At 35.9% G+C, this 19428-nt stretch overlaps 1 protein-coding gene across 7 annotated transcripts in view; it reads right to left on the bottom strand.

Annotated features, from left to right (window-relative positions):
• Positions 1-19428, bottom strand: part of GREB1L (GREB1 like retinoic acid receptor coactivator) — a 219994-nt gene that overhangs the window by 166771 nt on the left and 33795 nt on the right. The gene's annotated exons all lie outside the window — the stretch shown is intronic.

Below are 19428 nucleotides of genomic sequence, written 5' to 3'. Positions count from 1 at the left end.
TCAAAATTCCTTTAAGAACCAATGAAATAAGTGGCAAATTATCTTAGTTACACTAAACAATTCTAAGACAATCTGCAAGAAAATTTGCACTATTTTTTACAAGTATCAAATGCCAGAAAAATGGAGAGCATCATGCGTACTGAATTTAACACAGTCCTTACATTCCAAACGTGGAGACAACACAGGAAAGACTCAAACTTCCTTTAGGCATACATTAGGCATGGCTAGATCTTGTGTAACCCTTACAATGCCAGCAAGGCCTTCCTGAAAATAAGTAGAAATCCTTTTCTAAGAGTAGGATCTTAATTGTAAATGAATGAGACTTTATTCAGACAGGCAGACTTCTACCTTCCTGCTCAGGAGTGCTGTGGATTCTGGGGTAGGGGTTGCTAGGAGGTAGCATTTCAAGAAGAGATGCTGAGGAAGGACGAAAAATAAGATAATAGCAGGAACACAGCAGTGAAAGAAGTTTTCCATACTGGTTTTATATAATGTCTGGCATGTAGATAGACATACCAGTTGAAAATATGTTCCATTCTTTCTGCTTATTTTGGGCTGATTTTATAGAACAAAACAACATAATTACATCAAAGCATCTGTAAAGATAAAATCTAAGGACTTTTCAAAACAGGAGAATGTTTGGAGAGGGGGAAGGGAAAAGGAAGAGGCAACATAAGTTAGAGCAGGATAAAAGTTACAAAACTGGTTTTTGAACAAAAGAAAATGGGAGAATAAAACATTTGAGTGTTTTCATTGATACAATTTCTTCCTAAATCAATTAAAACGTTGGCTTATGATAGATTTACGCCACAGTGTAAATCTTGACAGCTTCAAAATCAACTTCATGTTTGGGTTCCATTCTTTCAGGTGATGAATAGTGGGAAATCAGTGAAAGAATGTCACTTGAAGTCAGTCATTTATCATGAACCAAAATGGCTAAGTGCCTCATAAACTGCAATGATCCATTTCCTATTAGCATCACACAACAGAAGGCAGCCTCATCTGCATTAACAAGTTTTATGACCTCTGTAGGTACAGAGGCTAATGTTAGGAAATGGGTTATTTTTGTTCTGTTATAAAAGTTCATTATTACACCATAAAAAATTCTTTAAGAATACAAACTACTGATCGATTCATTAAGAAATTCTTTCAAAAGGTTTTCCCCATTCTAGAATTTTTTTAAAAAATTAATTCTTGGGAAAGAAATTTCACTCTTTCTGGTCAAGCTCTCTAGCTGGTTTTCTATATGTAATACACACTTCTTTTACCATGTCAAATATCACAACAGACTGTACAATCAAAATAATTCCCCATTCCCCCACCCCCAAATTTAGGTGACACTGACCATTTTTCAGTGTCCCAAGTTTCAAAATATAAATAAGCCTTTTGAATTTGGGCAAACTCTAGTTTTCCTTACTTTAAGAAAAGGCATGAAGATAGCATGTCATGAAACTAAGTAAAATTGTTAAAGCATTTAAGTTCTATAAATTTCCCATAAAATATAAACAGTTCAAATATGTTAGTGGGTCACATCCAGATGACTGGTGACACTCTTGACTACAAATATGGCCAGGAGTTACCTTCTTACAACAAATGGTATCACTTCCAAACAGAAAGAAAAAGGAAAAAGAAACCCAAATGGCAAGATGAGAAAAGCAACTAAGGAAAATGGGTACCATATAAAAAGATTAGGAAAACAAATTATACTTCCATCATTTAAAAAAAAAAAAACAACCTCCTTTGAAATTAATCACTGAAAACACAAAAATATTCTAATATTTATCTGATAGTATTATTTTGGCTTAATTTTAAACTACAGAATGTAGTTTAAACCACACACTATATTTTTTACTGTTATTTTTGAAGACTCTCCCCTTGGCCCCTCCATTTTTTTTTTTCCTAGAAGAAACATCAACAAACTTGGAAGACAAAAAAGTATATGGCAAATTATTTTTAATTTTTTTCATTCAATTATGAGCACCTCTGAAAACAGCTATTTTATAAAGTCACAAATTCTCAGGGGAGACAACAAAGAATTAGATGTGGTCCATGTCCTCTAGGAGCCTATAATATATTTAGGAAGATAAAGCATTTATAAATAGAAAAATAAAATAAACCTTAAATGAGTTATTAGAAAATAACTATATACCACAGTAGTTTTCAAATGTTAGGACTAAAAAAATATTTGTTGACTCATTAAAGAAAATTTGGGGAAATAGAGAAAGAGAACAAACTGAATTGGGGTGACAAGGGAAGAATTCATGGACATGGACCACTTAATCTTGACCTTGAAGAATAAGCAATTTAGCATCCCAATAATTTCAACTTTTCTTTTTTTCAAAACAAAATAATCTCCCAGAATATACAGGTTCCCCTATGAGTGCTGTCCCAAAAAGAATGTATTGTTCTGAATCCCCGACAATAGCAAACCTTTCATACTTGGACTTTTAACCTTTCTGCTTCCTGAAATTCTCCCTGGCTGGCTGCCTATTCACCAAATGATGACCATCATTGTTTTCCTTTCTCCTTTGAAATCACTAATAACCCTCAAATTAGATGATCCCACCCACCAAGAACTAGGAGATCCTGCAGAGTAAGGGCTGAATGTTTATGACCTTATTTATGCCAAGTTGATTTTAATCATCAGAAACTTTTCTGACTCTTTGAAAGAATACCACACAAAGATAAACTAAAACAAAATGAAAAGTAACAAGGTGTCTTCAAAAAGGTACAAAGGAATCTTCTGTAATTCCTTCTAAGCTCTGCCCTGAAGATTTGGGGAAGTGTAGGATCCTTAAGTATGACCATGCTCTTTATTTACTCTTGCTCTCTTTCACCTTATGTGAATTACTGCAACTGTCCTCTAACATTTCTTGAAGACACTAGAACACCCCTCACCCAGTCCATTCTATATTCCTCTGTAAGTACAATCTTCCTAGACCACAACATGATACACATAACACCCTCTGATCAAAAATCTTCAGGGGATATCTGCTAGTGACAGAGTGCAATCCAACTCTAGCTGGTATTTCTCTCAAGGTACCTAGAGAAAAACACGAGAATACTTGTGGAGCATATACAGACAACCAGGAGACTCCTTGCTGACGAGATGTACAGAAAAAGCATCCCTAATGGACTCGAGAGGAAAGCAATACCACCACTCACCTGTAACTCATTCATAGCCCAGCACAGAGCTGGAAAACACTGGTTAAGTAATCCGCCCTCTTCAACCATATTTCTCATTTTTTCTCTACTACAGTATATGAGCCACCAGAAAGTTTGTAAAAGGCAAATTCTGATTCTTGAGATTCAGCATTTCTGACAAGCTTCCAGATGGAGCCGGCTCTGCTGGTCTGCGGACCACATTCTGAGAAAGGAGACCCTATTGCAACGGTCCTCAACCATGGCTGTACATTAAAATCACCTGTGAGATTGTAAAAGTCTGGATGCCCAGGCTATACCTCAATTCAACAAGAATCTTTAGGGGAATTGTTTTTAAAGCTCCCTATGTGACTTTCATGTGTAGCCAAAGTTGCATTTTCTACTTCAGCCAAACCATTCTCTCATTATTCCCTTTACCCTGTACTTCTGCCCAGGCAATGTTCCATGAATACACTGCCACTTCTCTGCTGCTAAATCCTGCTCTCCTTGTAAGACCTTATACCGGTCTTCCACTGTGATGATGTCTCCAATCTTAGCTAATGGCTACATCCTCAGACCTTCTAGTACTGCCTGTCCCATTCCTCCTTGATTCTCTGTCCTGCGCTAGCAGTGGAGGGTGCATCCCTTGAAGCTGGTGCTGTTTATTATACTTCAGACTCTCAAGGCCTGGCAAGTATGTACAAATGTTAGAAGTACCTTGTTGTGACTCTGAGATGGACAATTGTGGGAAATTCAGCAAATAACAAGTGAGTTCTTTCAAGTCTGAAAAGAAAAACAACAACAACAAAACATCTTCACAGAGCACAAGTACATTCTCAGCCAGGAAGGGGTATTTTCAGGACTTGATCATGCTTGCCAGATAGGCACACAGAGTCTGGTTCCTCTTAGTTAAGAAAAGCAAAGCCTCTATCCAGTCACTAAGATTTGCTCTTAGGAAAGGGCAAAAAGGAAGAAGTTGGACCCTGGGGTCATGACCTTCATGTAAGATATAGAGAGGCTCAAATAACAAGCCATTCCCCACCACACAGAAGCAAGAATTTTCTGGGCATGATAGTCACAGAAGCCCATTCAAATGGGGAATGAATGGACGGTACTCCAATTTAACTGAATCCCTAACCACTTCTTTTGATAAAAAAGGCTCCCAGTGCCATAAATATACAGAAAAAGAAGGGAAACTGTCATTACAGCTATTTTCAAAAACCTGAGTTGATAAAATGCTTAGTTAACAGAACAGACTATCTTATAATATCAGTCTCTTAGCCGGAAAATATTTTTGATACGAAATCAGAAGATTAAAAAAAAAAAAACCTAGAAGACTTTAAGTTTTCAGAATAAAGCATAAAAGACACCTAAAAAAAATCCATCACAATTTCAAACTGAGAAAAATTTAAATCAGGAGATATAGTCAATGATGAAAAGACTGATCTCTGAAGTCAAATAGTTCTCAATTAAAATCCTACCTCTCTTAACCAAATGTGAATCATGACAATTTATGTATGTATTTTAAATGATAAATGTGGTAGTTCTTCAAACAATATATACCTCACAGTAAATTCTAACTACATTAAATTTATTTTCAATCTATTCATCTAGGCCTTTACCATAAGAGCCATGTCATATACTGGTAGTATTATAGTAATCTACACTTTTACCTTACTAAGGTTCACACCTTTTCTGTAATTTGTATTCACGTTTTCAATACCTCAGTGCTTCTGCACATTATGACTTCTGCCTGGAATGAACCCTCTCAACTTCCTCCCCTCCTCCTCTTATTTTGTTTTAAAGTCTCACTTCCATGCTACCTCCTCTCCTCTGGGTGATTCCTTTGTCATTTCTACCAGCAGTGGCTTCCATGGTACTCTACAGGGACCTGTATTAGGGTATACTTCACACTCTGAATTGTGAGCACTTGTATTTCTTTCTCTCATTTGCGAACTTCTAGAGCTGTGCTGTCCAACGTGATAGCCATTAGCCTCATGTGCCACTATTAATATTTAAATTATTTAAAAATTAAAATTAAAATTCAGTTCTTCAGTCCCATGAGGAACATATTAAGGGCACAAGAGCACATGTGTGAACTATATAAATGTCTAACCAAATAAAAATTCTTTTAAGAAGCACATGTGGCTAGACTACTGTATTAGACAGCACAGAATATTGTCATCATCACAGAATATCCTCTTGAATAGCACTGTTCAATCTCTTGCGTGGGGACCATGTCTTGTTCATTCCTAGAATTTAGCACTCACTATAATGAGTTTGTAAATAAATGATGATATCCTCAAACACAGGCATGTTTACACATACTTTTTGCTGAATGAGAAAGAATTATTCATTAATATTTAAACTTGAAAGAAAGAAAAACTAAAAATCCAAGAACATGTTGTATGAAATAATCAAGATCATATTCCAACTTCTGGCAAAACTCATTTGAGTATTCACTAGAATACGAAATGTATATTTTAATAATTAAAACTGTGTAAACGACAGTTTACATACATACAAAAAAAATCTTACAAGAGGAAATATAGAAAATATATGCAAAATACCTAGCAATACACAGGCAATGAATGCAGGGTACTTAATCATATAAGCGAGTCGAGAAGTCCCATTCCTTGTCTTCTGATAATTCAGTTATTCTGTTAGAAGACCATTAAGATTTTATATTAAGGAATATCACCAAAATGGGTGAATAGTCAGTCATATATAGTAGTTTGGGTATGTCTTACTTGCCTAGTTCCACCAAGTCTACTTGCTCCTTAATCTCAGAACCAGAGCATATCCCTCTCATTTGAGAGCGTGAAAATCAGCTCTGTTGATGTCTCTAACAGATGCAGGCAAGGCCAGCCACACAGCCAACAGAAAACAACATTTCCCCCAAGGCCAAAACAGAGTTGCAAAATCACTCCTTTTGTGAAGGGAATCCTGCTTTCTTTCCAATGACTTCCCCAGCTTGTCTCTGTGCCTCCCCTATTCTGAACACAGATTGCCAAGATGGCCAATTACTAACTGGCCCCTGTTTCACTGATGCCACGCAGTCCAACGTCAGCCACCTCTTCCCCAGTCTTTCCTTAGCACCATTCAACACTAGTCCAACCCTACAAAAAGACCTTTATCTTGCTGGATGTTCCACAGGCCCCCTCCTGCCGTGCTCTCTCCTTTGCTGCATCAAGTTAACAAACCCATCTATGATCACAGTAGTGTTCTCACAGCCTTTCTCTGTGACCAGACTTTAGGACCTATCCCATAACAGTATTCATTTCACTCCATAAAATTTTCCATAGCAGAAAGTAACAGAATGTCTTTTGCCCACCTGATTTTTGATCCAGAACCATGTTTCCCAATTCAGCCATAAAAAAGGATGAAGTACTGATGATACATGTTCCAATGTGGATGAACCTTAAAAACATTATGTTCGGTGAAAGAATTCAGACACAAAAGACTATATCTTGTATAATTCTGTTTATATGAAGTGTCGGAATAGGCAAATCCACAGAGCTAGAAAATATTAGTTGCCAGAGGCTGGTCAGGGGTGGGAATGGAGAGTAACTACTAAAGGGTGCCGGGTTTCTTTTGGTGGTAATGAAATGTTCTCTATAGTAATGATGATTACACAACCTTTTGAATATATGAAAGGCCACTGAACCATATACTTTAAAAGAGTGAATTTTATAGTAAGTAAATTATATCTTAATTTTTTAAAAAAACCTAAGCTTCTGCATTTGGGAGTACAGTTTTCTGTACAAGTTTCAGAGCCATCAAAGGAAAACAGCCTCTTAAAGGAAGCTGGTTAAACTACTTTAGATAGAGTTATTTAATTGATCCCAGTAGCACCTGACAAAGTTTCCCAAATAAATCATTTTATCTTGTCTTTAATCACAGTGATCTCTAGTTTGTTTCCTTCTCATTCTGTTGCTTCCACTTTTCTCTCTAAAGCCCATAAGTTCTGTCTTTGAAATTTTACCATAAAAGTGCCTTGGCAAATAATTTAACTCTTCAAATGTTCTACAGTTAAAACCAATGCACAAATATAACTTTACTTGTCAACTTGTCTCTACCTTGCCAAAAAATACATATCGTAAGATGGTGTTGGGCATAGAAAGGTTAAACAGGGATGCCCAGGAGCTGTTGGTACTGGAGCAGGCCTAATGGAGCCAAACAGGATATATTATGAGTCTATGCCATGGGGGAGCCACTTTCAACCGGAATTACAAATAGGAAATGGCACTTCCCTCAGAAATGGCTTAAAACACCCCTCCTATTGCTACAGTGCACAAAGCACATTCATCTTGCAGAGAAAAAAAGGCATCTAACCAAGAAACCACTGAAAAGAAAGAGGCACAGAATGGCAGCCCCATTAACTAACAATGTGGACAACTAGCACTGGGCAAAGCACTTCATTGGAAGAACAGCCTTCTCTAGAATCTAGTGTGGGAGAATGGCATTTGAGACTGCTTTGAGTAAGTGAATCAGTGTGGGGGGGAGGACTTTTCTACCTTTTAACGACTTGTAATTAAGACTCTCAAGGGGCAGACATCCCCACACAGAGTTGTGGGTTGGTGATATGAGATGCAAAGAGAGTTCAACCCAGATCATAACAGAGAATGTTCACTGGCCACTCAGTAAGGGCTATTATCAGCTTCTCAGCGAAGAATTTGAAAGTAATATCACAATCTATCCTGTATACTTTACAGTTCATATTCAGAGTAAATTATGTAGGCCAATGATACTTTACAGTGTGGGTTTTGTTATTCTCAACAAAACTTTTACCCTTTTGGTGTCATTACACAGAGATGACTGTATCTATGGGGTGTGGTAGTGGCTTCACAGCCTCCAGAAATTCCACAATACACCCCTCATCCCTCAAAGTAACCTGAAGTAACCCATACTTAATATATTCTCTTTCTTTAAGGTTGTAGTCCACAGTTTGAAATGCATGAATTCAGCCTTATAAGGAAAGACCAGGGGACCTACTACACCTACTTCAAAGTTTTGTTCAAGTTTGGCTGAGTCACAATTTCTGCATGCTGTTTAATTCGAAGTCGTCATGTTCATATTATCCTCAAGTAATCTGGGTTTCTCCCATCTTCCTTCTTTTAGCAGTATAAAGGAATAAAGAAGAATAAAAATGACATGGGCTATTTCTCACCCTGGATTCATTCACTCAATGTACATGGAGGATCAGGTACCGCAGCAGGTGTTGTGAACACAAAAGAGAAAAAGTACTTACTCAGTAGTGGTGAAACAGAAATGAACCCAACAGAGAAATGTCCCTGATGCCCCTTACTTGGGGGTGACATTGAGTTAGAGAAGGCTTCACCACAGAGATAATACTGGAGCTGAATTGAGCCAGGCTGTTCTCAGGCAAACAGGTCAGGGAGAGCAGGGGCAGGAAGCACATTACGGGGGATAGTGTGGGCAAAGTCACTCAGATGTGAGAATGCTTGGGTTTCAGGAACAATGGGGTGCAGCTAGGGCACAGCCTGGGGAGGTGGGCAAGGAGATGAAACAGCGACAGATTATGATACGTGATCACCTGGCTGAAGAATATTGACCTAGAAATCACTTTTAGTTAATAACATCAGTGGAATGATTTTAAAAAGTAGTTGTTTAGAGAATAAATTGCTTGGCTGGAAAAAAAATCCAACAGCAGGACAAATATTGCTCATTATTAAGTATGTTCAAAAGGGAAAGTTTTTGTGTATAAATGACAGGTAATAATGTCTCTTGTACAGGTCTGCTAAGCATTACTCACTTTGAGCCTACAGTAAACCTTCACCATAAACTTGGGATGTTCTACTTTAAATAAACTCTTAAAAAAATCCAAATCATGACTTAGAAAAGGAAAATGGAGCCATCTGTCCAGTAGTTAAGGATTAGATAAGCACTTATATAAGCTATAATTTTTAAAGTAACATTTACATTAGATAATGTTGCAATATCAAGATAAAACAAACTGTTTTAAATACCAAAAGATGACTCATCCACTTCATACAAAATACGAGCAACCTATGTGAAAAATAAAGGTTAAAAAAACTTTATCCTTGAAAGACATATGGTACTACAAATAGCATTTGCTGAAGCCTCCTCACCATCTTTTTTGGCTACATTTGGAAGGTAATTAAAATGATCCACTTGGTAGTTAAATGAAGAGGTAGGATAGGGAACTGGGAAGAGGTAAATAGGGAACACTACAAGGCCAAAGCTTACTTTACTATTTCCATTTCCCAGAAGCCCAAAAGCAGCACAGCATTTGTCAGCAATCACAAAGACAGCAGTAAGTCACTAGTGAACTCTTAGAACCTGTTTCAGTCACTGTAGCCAGTGAGTTGTTGGTTCTGAATAAAGTAGCTCTGATAGAACACTTGCATTTTCTACAAACACTATGCATTGTCAAAAAGAAAACATCCACACCTTCATAATCCTGGAGGTAATTAGTAGCAACCAAGAATGTATCCTGTTGCTATGGTAATGGCATACTACCATCAACTTTCACCCATGGAAAAACATATTCAATTCTTATTTAATGGTCTGGATAAAGTAGAAAATAATCCAAGTTATCTCAGTGACTGTACTTTTATCATCTGGATAAACATGGATTATTCCCCTTTCTATGCTAAATCAAGGTCCAGATTGAATGCAAAGTAATCAACCTGCACAAAATCATTATTTAAGCCAGTATAAGCAAAAATAGTAATTTACATTCTATTCAAATAGGTACTTATATTAAGGTCAAGACTAAAAAGCATATTTTACTGAAGTTCCCTTCTGGGATATCTTTACCGTTGTACTTTAGGAAAGGAGGAAAAGAGAGATGGCTGTTAATAGTGTCCTTTCAGTAAATCACAGTCCCCTCCATGTAAAATTGGGTAGCTCAATCTCAAGAGCGTGATGCACAATCTTTATCTCTTGTTCTCAGACCTAGGAGAATGAACAAGGAGAGTGAATAAGAAAAGCAAAGAAAGCTTGATGGTCTTATGAAATTCTATACCACTTATTGCAATTCCTGCATTAAGAAGAAGTCACCATAAACTAAGTCTACACAAGTCAATTATGGTGACACACACTAAGCAATAAAATGAGTAATTTCTAAAAACAAGGAAAACTCCTTAAATCAGGGGCTGTCCCCAAACTCCTGGCCAGGCATGAGTTGGGAATGGAAGGAAGAAGTCTGGAAAGAAAAGGGCCTAAATCCATTGCCCCTTGAAGGAAGGAAGAACAACAAGAGAGGTGGGAGCGACTGCCTTCTATTTGGGGATAAGCGTGATGCACAATCTCTGACTTCTTGTTCTCATGCTATCACATGGCCCTCGCCATCCTCATTACCCCAGTCTTGGGACACACAGTATATACCCATATGATGTGTGCGTGTTCTATTTAATTAGAACCTACTTGACATAGCTATTATTGCACTGTTACAGACTGTTTCCTCATTTGAAAATGAAGATAGTAATGTCTACCTCGCATGGTTGCTACGATGAATAACTTAAAGAAAATCACTTTATAAGCTGTAAAGCATTGCCTCAAATATTATTTATGAGTATAACAATTTCTTGAAACAGACATTTCATCACTACCTTACTGGTATTATGCTTTATCAGCCTCCCAAAGTATATATTATAAAGTTAAACAGAGAATTTCTCTATCCACCAACTATTTTTGACTCCTGAAAAGCAACTGCATTGCATTATTATTGCCCACTTACATAAGTGCTATAATATTTACTAACCATAATGCAGCTTCTTAGACACTACACAAAGTCCTATTGTATAATATAATTCTCTCTGCTGAAGTCAAGGCAGGTAATATGTTGCACTGAGAATGCCAGAAAAGTAGAAGAGAACTGCTTTTCTTAAACATAACCTCCTACATATCCTCAGAGTTTATCTAAAAATTGGAACTATACAAAAGCTCTTAGTGTTATAAAAGCGATGTTTTTAGCTCAGCTCTCAAAAATCTAGATGAGTGCTCAGAGACAATAAAAATAATATTTAATTAATGTGAAAAGCAGCTCTTTAAATTTTTATTTAATGTTGAAAAAGAAGAAATAACACCATTGGCATTATTTGAAACTGAGCTGCCACCATTCGTCATCATGCAGTGCTGCTTAGTCAGCCCAGAGGTGTGGTAGTTGGTCCAAAAGCAATGACCCAGCCACAGCCCTGCAGTGGCACAAACACATTCGCTGAAGAAATAAGGGACTCATAGAACTTCCTTCCACAGAGAGACATACACCCATTTCCCCCAAGGGGAACAAAGAACACAGTTCTTTTTTTTCCTGGATAGTCTTCTTGGACATCAGGGGAAAATTCCTTAAGGACTATTTTCAGCTAACAACACAAAATGTCTTACACACCAAAAAAAAAAAAAAAAAAAAAAAAAAAAAAAAAAAAAAAAAGCAATAATATTAAACTGACTTTTAGTAAGTTAAAGTAACTTTTAACTTATTTAATGCAGATAGGTTTAAGTTGATTTTGAGATTCTTTTCCTCATCACAGTGTGCAAAAACCTATTACAGGTTTTTCCACCAAATGAGAAATGGTAACTTTTGATTCTCATGCTCAGTACGGAAATATATTTAAGTGCAATGTTTCTCTTGTTAAAAGGTAGGAGTGAGACAAAAGATATTTGGCTGCTGTAGGAAATAAAAATATTGGGTGTATGGTTTAAATTAAACTTCATTTTTAGCAACATGTAAGAAAAATAGATAATTTCAATGAAGAACAGATGAGGGACTGAATCTCAATGTATGATAATAGACAATTACAAATATTTGGGTCATTTACTAGGGGATATGTATTTTGAATGCAATGAACATTGTACTCCATTTTAACAAAAGACTCTTCCCCTTCCCAAGGAGTTATTTTAACAAAAGACTTTCCTCCTTCTCGAGGAGTTACTATTTAACATTCGCAAAGCACCAAAAGTGTGGTGGAGTGTGCAGTTCTTTACAACAATGCAGATAAATTCTTCTTAGAAATTCTGGTGGGAAAAAAAATTGCATGTTTGACTAATTATATGCTCTATACTATTTTTTTCTAGTTCTTAAACAAATTAAAAAACTTACATTAAAAATGTTTCATATAATTAAATTTTAGTGTTAACTCATTTGGAAAACCATGGCACCAACAGGACTTAAAACAATCTAGATAAAATACTTTATCATATGAAATGGTGACATTACGGAACTATATGATTAGAATTAGATTTATAAAATGCTACTTAAAAATTTGAATTGAGAATCTCTGGCCCAGTGTTGACATCTATCCTAGGTTTAATCCACTTCATGGGGTTATGCTGCTCCAGCCAAGACTATAACCCTCAGAACTTGTCTCCTATTAAGCCATTTCATCTCTTTTATTCAAGGTCAAATCTCTAAAAAAATTAGACAAAATGAGTTGAAGGGCCGAGAAGCATGGTAAACAGGCTATTTGGCATCCAAGGACAGTGATAATTCTCAAGTCCATGGCCCAAAATACTAAGCAAGATTTGCTCAAACTGCTATATTTAGACACTTATTAAAGAGCCTAATAAATCTGGGTTCTGGGTCACACACTTCACCCATCTGAAAATCATGTGACTTTGGGGCAAGTTATTCAACTTCTTGGAGCCTGTTTCCTTATCTGAAAAAATAAGGTTAATAATACCACCACACAGGGTTGCTATAAAGATTGAGATAGCGTATATAAAATGCTTAGTACTATCTTTAGTGCATAATATGGGCTCAGCAAATATTTCTGCTGATATTCTATTTGCAATTCCAAAGCCTCAGATTTGTTCAGGTATTTATTGTGTCTTTTGCCTGAACTCACATCTTCTTTCTTGAAAGTTTCACTATTTTGTTTTATCCCTATAATCAACCTTAAACATGAAAATTACTTCCAAAGGAACCATTTCAACTACATTACAGTTTTCTCCTTTCTGCTCATCTTGTCACCCTATTAAATAAAGAATGGGATCAATTTTTGGTCTGGTCTCACTTTAAGACATAAGCATCTTTCTCCCATTACCTCTGAGAATTCATTCCAGTCAAACAGATCTCCTACTCAACTCTAGGAACAGGTGTTCCAAGTTCCTGTTTGGGCATATCAGGACAGTCCACCCTCTAAACCAGAAAATACAGAACAACAATTTGACAAAGTAATTTTTTCTGTTGAATCCAACATTTAAAAATTGGGGGTTATATTTTGTATGTCTTTTAAATTTTTTCTAGTTATTTATGCTTTTTGTATTTTTAAAAATTATTAGTCTACTTGAATTGGGAAGAAAAAGTAGTGCCTCACCATGGACAATTTGAGAAGCACTGCTGTGACACACTGTCTCGCTCTCTTAAGTGCTATCTTCCTAGGCTCCTAGAGCACAGCTGATCTCCCCTGCCCAAATGAAGTGTTCCAAGTAATCTGACCACTGAAGGCAATACTACGCTGTAAAGAACCCACTCTACTGCAGAAACAAGCACAGCCATCTATCACAAACATGCATGAGCTGTAATTTTGCCCACTGGAATCTTGCTAGATGACAACTTAACTATGGCATGAAATTTTAATACAGAGAGTTAATCCACTGTGGGCCCCTTCCAGGCATTCTCTGTTTTTATTCACTGTTTTAATATGATGCTTTAGTTAGACATTAACTTCAGCCAGGTGTGCTAAAAGCATCAAAAGAAAATATTTAAATAAGTGAACACAGTACAACATTATGAAGAAGTTCTAGTTGGTTTGTTCTTTTATCAGTAGTATAGATTCATTAACATTATCTCCTTATCTGTAAGAAAACTTTTATCAGTGCCTTCTATGTGAATTATAAACTCCAGGTTTAGAAAGCTTCTGTTGAAGATTCTTGATAAGCTATCCCAATCAAGTGCACAAAGATGGCCACCTATTAAAGTGGATAACTGGATAAGTTCCTTCTATTTTGATCCAGAAATTTAATTTAACACACACATGTAAACACCCACTATGTTCAAAGAATTATAAGAGGGGGTAAGGGTGTACCAAGATTAACAACATGCAGTACCTGGACTCCAGGGACTTACAACCTAGATGGGGAGTAACATAAGTCAACAGATAACTAGTACACGAAGTGACATCTAGCTGGTGTTGTGAAAGATTTCTAAACCTCTGTTTATATAGAAGTTCAAAGCAGATCTCACATCTAGCTGAGAGGGTCTGGACAGGTTTTGTGAAATCATGCACATGTGAGGGAAGCTTATGAGGATGGATAAGACATCAACAGCTAAAAGAATGAGGGGAAGGATGAGGGGGAGAATGAAGAAATGAGCATGAGATTAGTCACACACACATGCACACAAACTTAGTTTATTGCCTATAAACATGCTCCTCCAAGTCTATAACTATAACATTTGTAAAAGTTTTAAACTGTTAAGAAAATCCATTCTCTTCTCATTGTATTGTATTTCATTCTGTGATTGTTTAACTCAAAAAGTGAATGTAAGAAATAAGATTTCTAACATTAGAAAAAGAACAGCCCACTCAAAAGTTTTAGTTTACATTTATAATATTAATGAGGTTCTTTAATTACAAAATATTAATATCAACTTCTTCAAGTTGATCAGAGGTGCACAAGCCAGAGGCATAGTCCTGAGTAAGAGGTGACAAGCCAGAAGAGAACATGTAAGTCATCTAGAAATTCTCAGACACTTGGGGAGGGGCCTGGACTGGGTCACAGATTTAGCTGGGTATTAAAAGGAGAGGACTCTTACTGCAAGCTGAAGAACATGTGGACATTCAGGTCACAATAAAATAAACTTACACACATAATCTCTACCTGACACTTCATCTCAGCAGACTTCCCAAGTTCTCCTGTATCTGTGTGCTCCTAACTGGCTGCAAGTTATTAGCATTCCAGTCTACCAAGACCACAAAATTAAATTTTAAAAAGATTAAAAAATATATATATATTCCAACACGCTCCATTTGCTTAGAGCTTAGAAATGAGTCCCCCCCTCCCCCTGTTAAAGTTTTCTTAATGGAAAATGTCCTTTTTGCTTACATATCATAAGTATCCCTCTTATTTCCTATGTTTTAACCCATCGAACATCCATCTGCCAACATAGGTGGAAGAAAGTGGGCTTTTGAGAATCAAATAAATGCAGTTTTCCTGAAGTGCAGATCATACATGAGACAGTAGTGGGAGATGAAGCCAATGCATGAAGGACTTAGAGAATCAATCTAGATGCAAAAAGGCCTTGGACTATAATTGTTATTGTAATGGGTAATATTTAGTGAAGGCTAGCTGGGTGCTTCACATGGTTTCTTTCATTTAATCTTCACAACATCTGATGACATGAATACACTTATTAACTCCATTTTACATAAGAGGAAATTGATGTAGAGAAAAACACACTCAATCTCTAACATTTATATAAATAGGCTTCACCTATCCTCTCAGGACTAAGGGCAGTAATAACTGTGTTGTCCAGAAGAAGACTAAGAAAGGATTAATAAGATTAATAAGATTCCATTTTGGTGCCCAAAGCAACCACACAAGGCCTTGAGACCTACAAATTCAAGGCAATCCCTATCAAAATCCCAGCTGCATTTTAGCAGAAATTGACACACTGATCCTAAAATTCATACAGAAATTCAAGGAACTAAAAATGGCCAGAACAATCTTCAAAAAGAAGAACAAAGTTGGAGGAGTCACGCTTCCAATTTTAAAACCTAATCCAAAACTACAGTAATCAAAACTGTGTGCTACTGGCATAGAAACAGATATATAGGTCAATGGAATACAATTACGGGTCCAAGAAAAAAATATTACCTTTATGGTCAATTGATTTTTGATAAAGATGCCTACATAATTCAATTTGGAAAGAAGAATCTTTTCAATAAATGGTGCTAAAACAATTAGATATCCACATGCAAAGAACGAAGGTGGACCCCTATCTTATACTATACATAAAAATAAACTCTAAATAGATCATAGACCTAAAAGTAAGCTAAAACTATAAACTCTTAGAGGAAAACATAAGTGTAAATTTCTGTGATTTGGATTAGGCAATGATTTTTTAGTCATGACACCAAAAGCACATATAACAAAATAAAAAACATATAAACTGGACATCATCAAAATTAAAAATTTCTATGTCTCAAAGAACACCATCAAGAAAATAAAAAGATAGCCACAGAATGGGAGAAAACATTTGCAAATCATATATGTGATAAAGGCCCTGTATCTAGAATATGTAAAGAATTCTTATAACTCAACAATAAAAAGATAACCCAATAAAAAATGGGCAAAGAATCTGAACAGATATTTCTCCAAAAATATATAAATAGCCAAAAGGCACATGAGAAAGTACTCATCATTAGCCATTAGAGAAATACATATCAAAACCACACCAAGATACTATACTTCATATCTACTATGATGATTAAAATAAGACAAACAATAACAGTGTTGGAGAAACTGTAACACTCATAAAATGGTGGCAGAAACAAAAAATGGTACAGCCACTTTGGAAAATAGCTTGACAGTTCTTTAAATGTTAAACATAGAGTTAGCACATGACTGGGAAAATACAGTCCTAGGTATATACCCAAGATAAATAAAAATATACGTTCACTCAAAAATATGTACATGAATCTTCGTAGCAGCATCAAGCATTGCTTACAATAGCCAGAAAGAGGAGACAACCCAAATGTCAATGAACTAAAGAACAGATAAGAAAAATGTGGTACATCCATACAAAATAACAGCTTTTGGAAATAAAAAGGAATGAAGTACTGATGTATATACTATGATGTGAATACATGCTGAAAACATGACATGAAAATACGTAATGTCTAGAATAGGCAAAGCTATAGTGACACGAAGCACAGCTGTCATCGCCTATCTAACTTCCTGCCTCTAGTTACCTAAATACTGGCTCGTGTAAAGGGTGACGTGTACTTCCTGGATGCTGAGAACTCCTGGAGCCTTCTCCAGAAGAACAGTCACTTTCCCAGTTGGCCAAGAGGTAATCTATTAATGTTAATTTAAACATGTTTAACTAAGTTTTTGGTTTAGAAGATTTGTCAGCATGTATCCAGTAAAGCACAGCTACAAATCAGTGATGAGATATTCCAATAGACAATTATTTATGATGAATGAGCATTAGAAATTTGAGGATGACCAACTTAAGGTGGGCACTGTACCTCCATTTGGAAAATTTAACTGGAGTAAAAACACTGTGAGGTTGCCACTATCTTTCTACAAGAAAACCTATCTAGGTTTTTTTTTTTTTTTTCCCCCACAGAATTCCTGCCTTTCTTCACTTCTTCATTATATCTGATTTTTAAAAAGTATGTTTAGCAAAACATAGAACACCTTAAAAAGTAACAGTAACAAATGACAGGTTCCTCATATATGGAATATTCTGAAATACAATAAAAGGGAATTAAATAAAAGCCAATTTGTTTTGTTCTGAAGTAATTTTATGTTTAAGTTCAAGAGTAGTAGACACTTTCTGGGAAATTATTCTAAGTAAATAATAAAAAGAAAAAAGCTATATGCATAAAGTTATGCATTACACCATTATTTTTCATGGTATACATTTTGAAGTAGTCCAAATGTTCTAACATTAGGATATAGTAATTAGTGCATGATATATGTACCCTGTGGAGTATTATGTAACTGTCAACAATAATGACGTAGTATATGGAAAATGGTTAGGATGCTGTTTCAGAACCACACTGCTAAACTGTAATAATTACAACTATGCATCAGTATATAAATATATAAAGAAGAATGGAAAAAGGCAAGCAAAAAATGTATTATGAAAGTGTATTTGCAAGATGAAGGGTAAAGAGCTGAGGGAAATACAATTTGTTAATTATACACTTACAATTTCTATCTTATAGGTCTAAATTTGTTGACATGAAACGTGTTCACAATAAATTAAGTGAATAAAGATGTATATGTGTGGTATGATAAAATCATGTTTTCTGGTGGTGGTGGGGAGGGGGTTGCTGGCAAACTGTTCTTATAATTTATACACCATAAAATACACTCATCAAATTTTTAGTATATTTGTAGGTTATGTAATCATTCCCACAATCCAGTTTTAGAACAACTCCATCATCCCAAAAGTTCCCTCATGCTTGTTTCTAGCCAGTCCCCACTCCCATCCCCACCAATCTGCTTACTATCTCTGTAGATAAAATTGTATTTTTGACACAAACAAAGTAAATAAATCACATTTATGTATTCATACAGAAAAGTCAGAATAAACATGTACCAAAATTTTATGTCTACTTATAGATATTAATTGCATTAAAAATTTTTTTCTGCAGTTTTTAACCGATTAGCATTTACTGCCTATTGAATAGGATTTTGGTTTTGGTTTTCTTTAAAAAAAAAAAAAAAAAAAAGGACATATGAAAAAATAAATTAAAAAAATGAAAATTTAACATAAATATGGCAGATGATGCAAATGTATTTACTTTCACTTACTACCAAAACCCAACTAAAAGTATAGTCAAGAGTTTTTTAAAGCATGAATCATAAAGACAAAAGAGAACAGAAGCAAAGGAAACAGAAACAAAAATTTTAAACTGGAAAGCAGATGAATAAGCAGATGACCTCACAGAATTGAGAAAGTTGAATCCCAAGTCAAGCTTAGACACAACCAGTTTACACAGTAAACCACATACCTCCCCAAAGGCATCACCAGGCTAGATTTCAGGCATGAGGATAAAGGTGAGGCTGAAAACAGGAGGATTAAATGAAACTCTCTTTTAAGAATAAGATAAATCCCTAGATCCCTTCCCCAAGTCTAAGCAGGAAACTATACTTCTCCCGTTTTGCAGACAGCTGGACAGGCACAGTCGAAAGTAGGGGTACCATTTCGCAAACAGGGAGATTAGGTGAACATTTTATGTATCGAAAGCCAAGTCCACCCACCTCCAGACCTCTTCTTACTCAGCTTCCAGAAAGATAATAACCAGTCCTACACAATCGAGGCAGGAGGTCAGATATTTTTCTCTGGAGAATCTATCAAGTCTAAGAGGGAAGGCTTAACATACCAACAGTGAGCATTTCTTAGCAAAATGGCCCACAGGTGGCAAGCCTCACCACGAGATCAGAGCTTCTTATCAGCTTTATGTGACACTGCTCTTAAATAACAGCAGACAACCGGGATCACCAGACAACAGAGGAACATCTCAGACACAGAGACCAAACCAAACAAATAAAAAACAACCTGGTGAAAATAGAGGCTCTGCAGGGAGAAAACGGTGTTTAAACATTTATTTTATTAACATA

This window comes from Rousettus aegyptiacus, unplaced genomic scaffold (assembly GCF_014176215.1).
Source record: "Rousettus aegyptiacus isolate mRouAeg1 unplaced genomic scaffold, mRouAeg1.p scaffold_m13_p_12, whole genome shotgun sequence".
Lineage (NCBI taxonomy): Eukaryota > Metazoa > Chordata > Mammalia > Chiroptera > Pteropodidae > Rousettus > Rousettus aegyptiacus.
The sequence above is the reverse complement of the archived record's forward strand: the minus strand, read 5'-3'. Positions and strand labels throughout refer to the sequence as shown.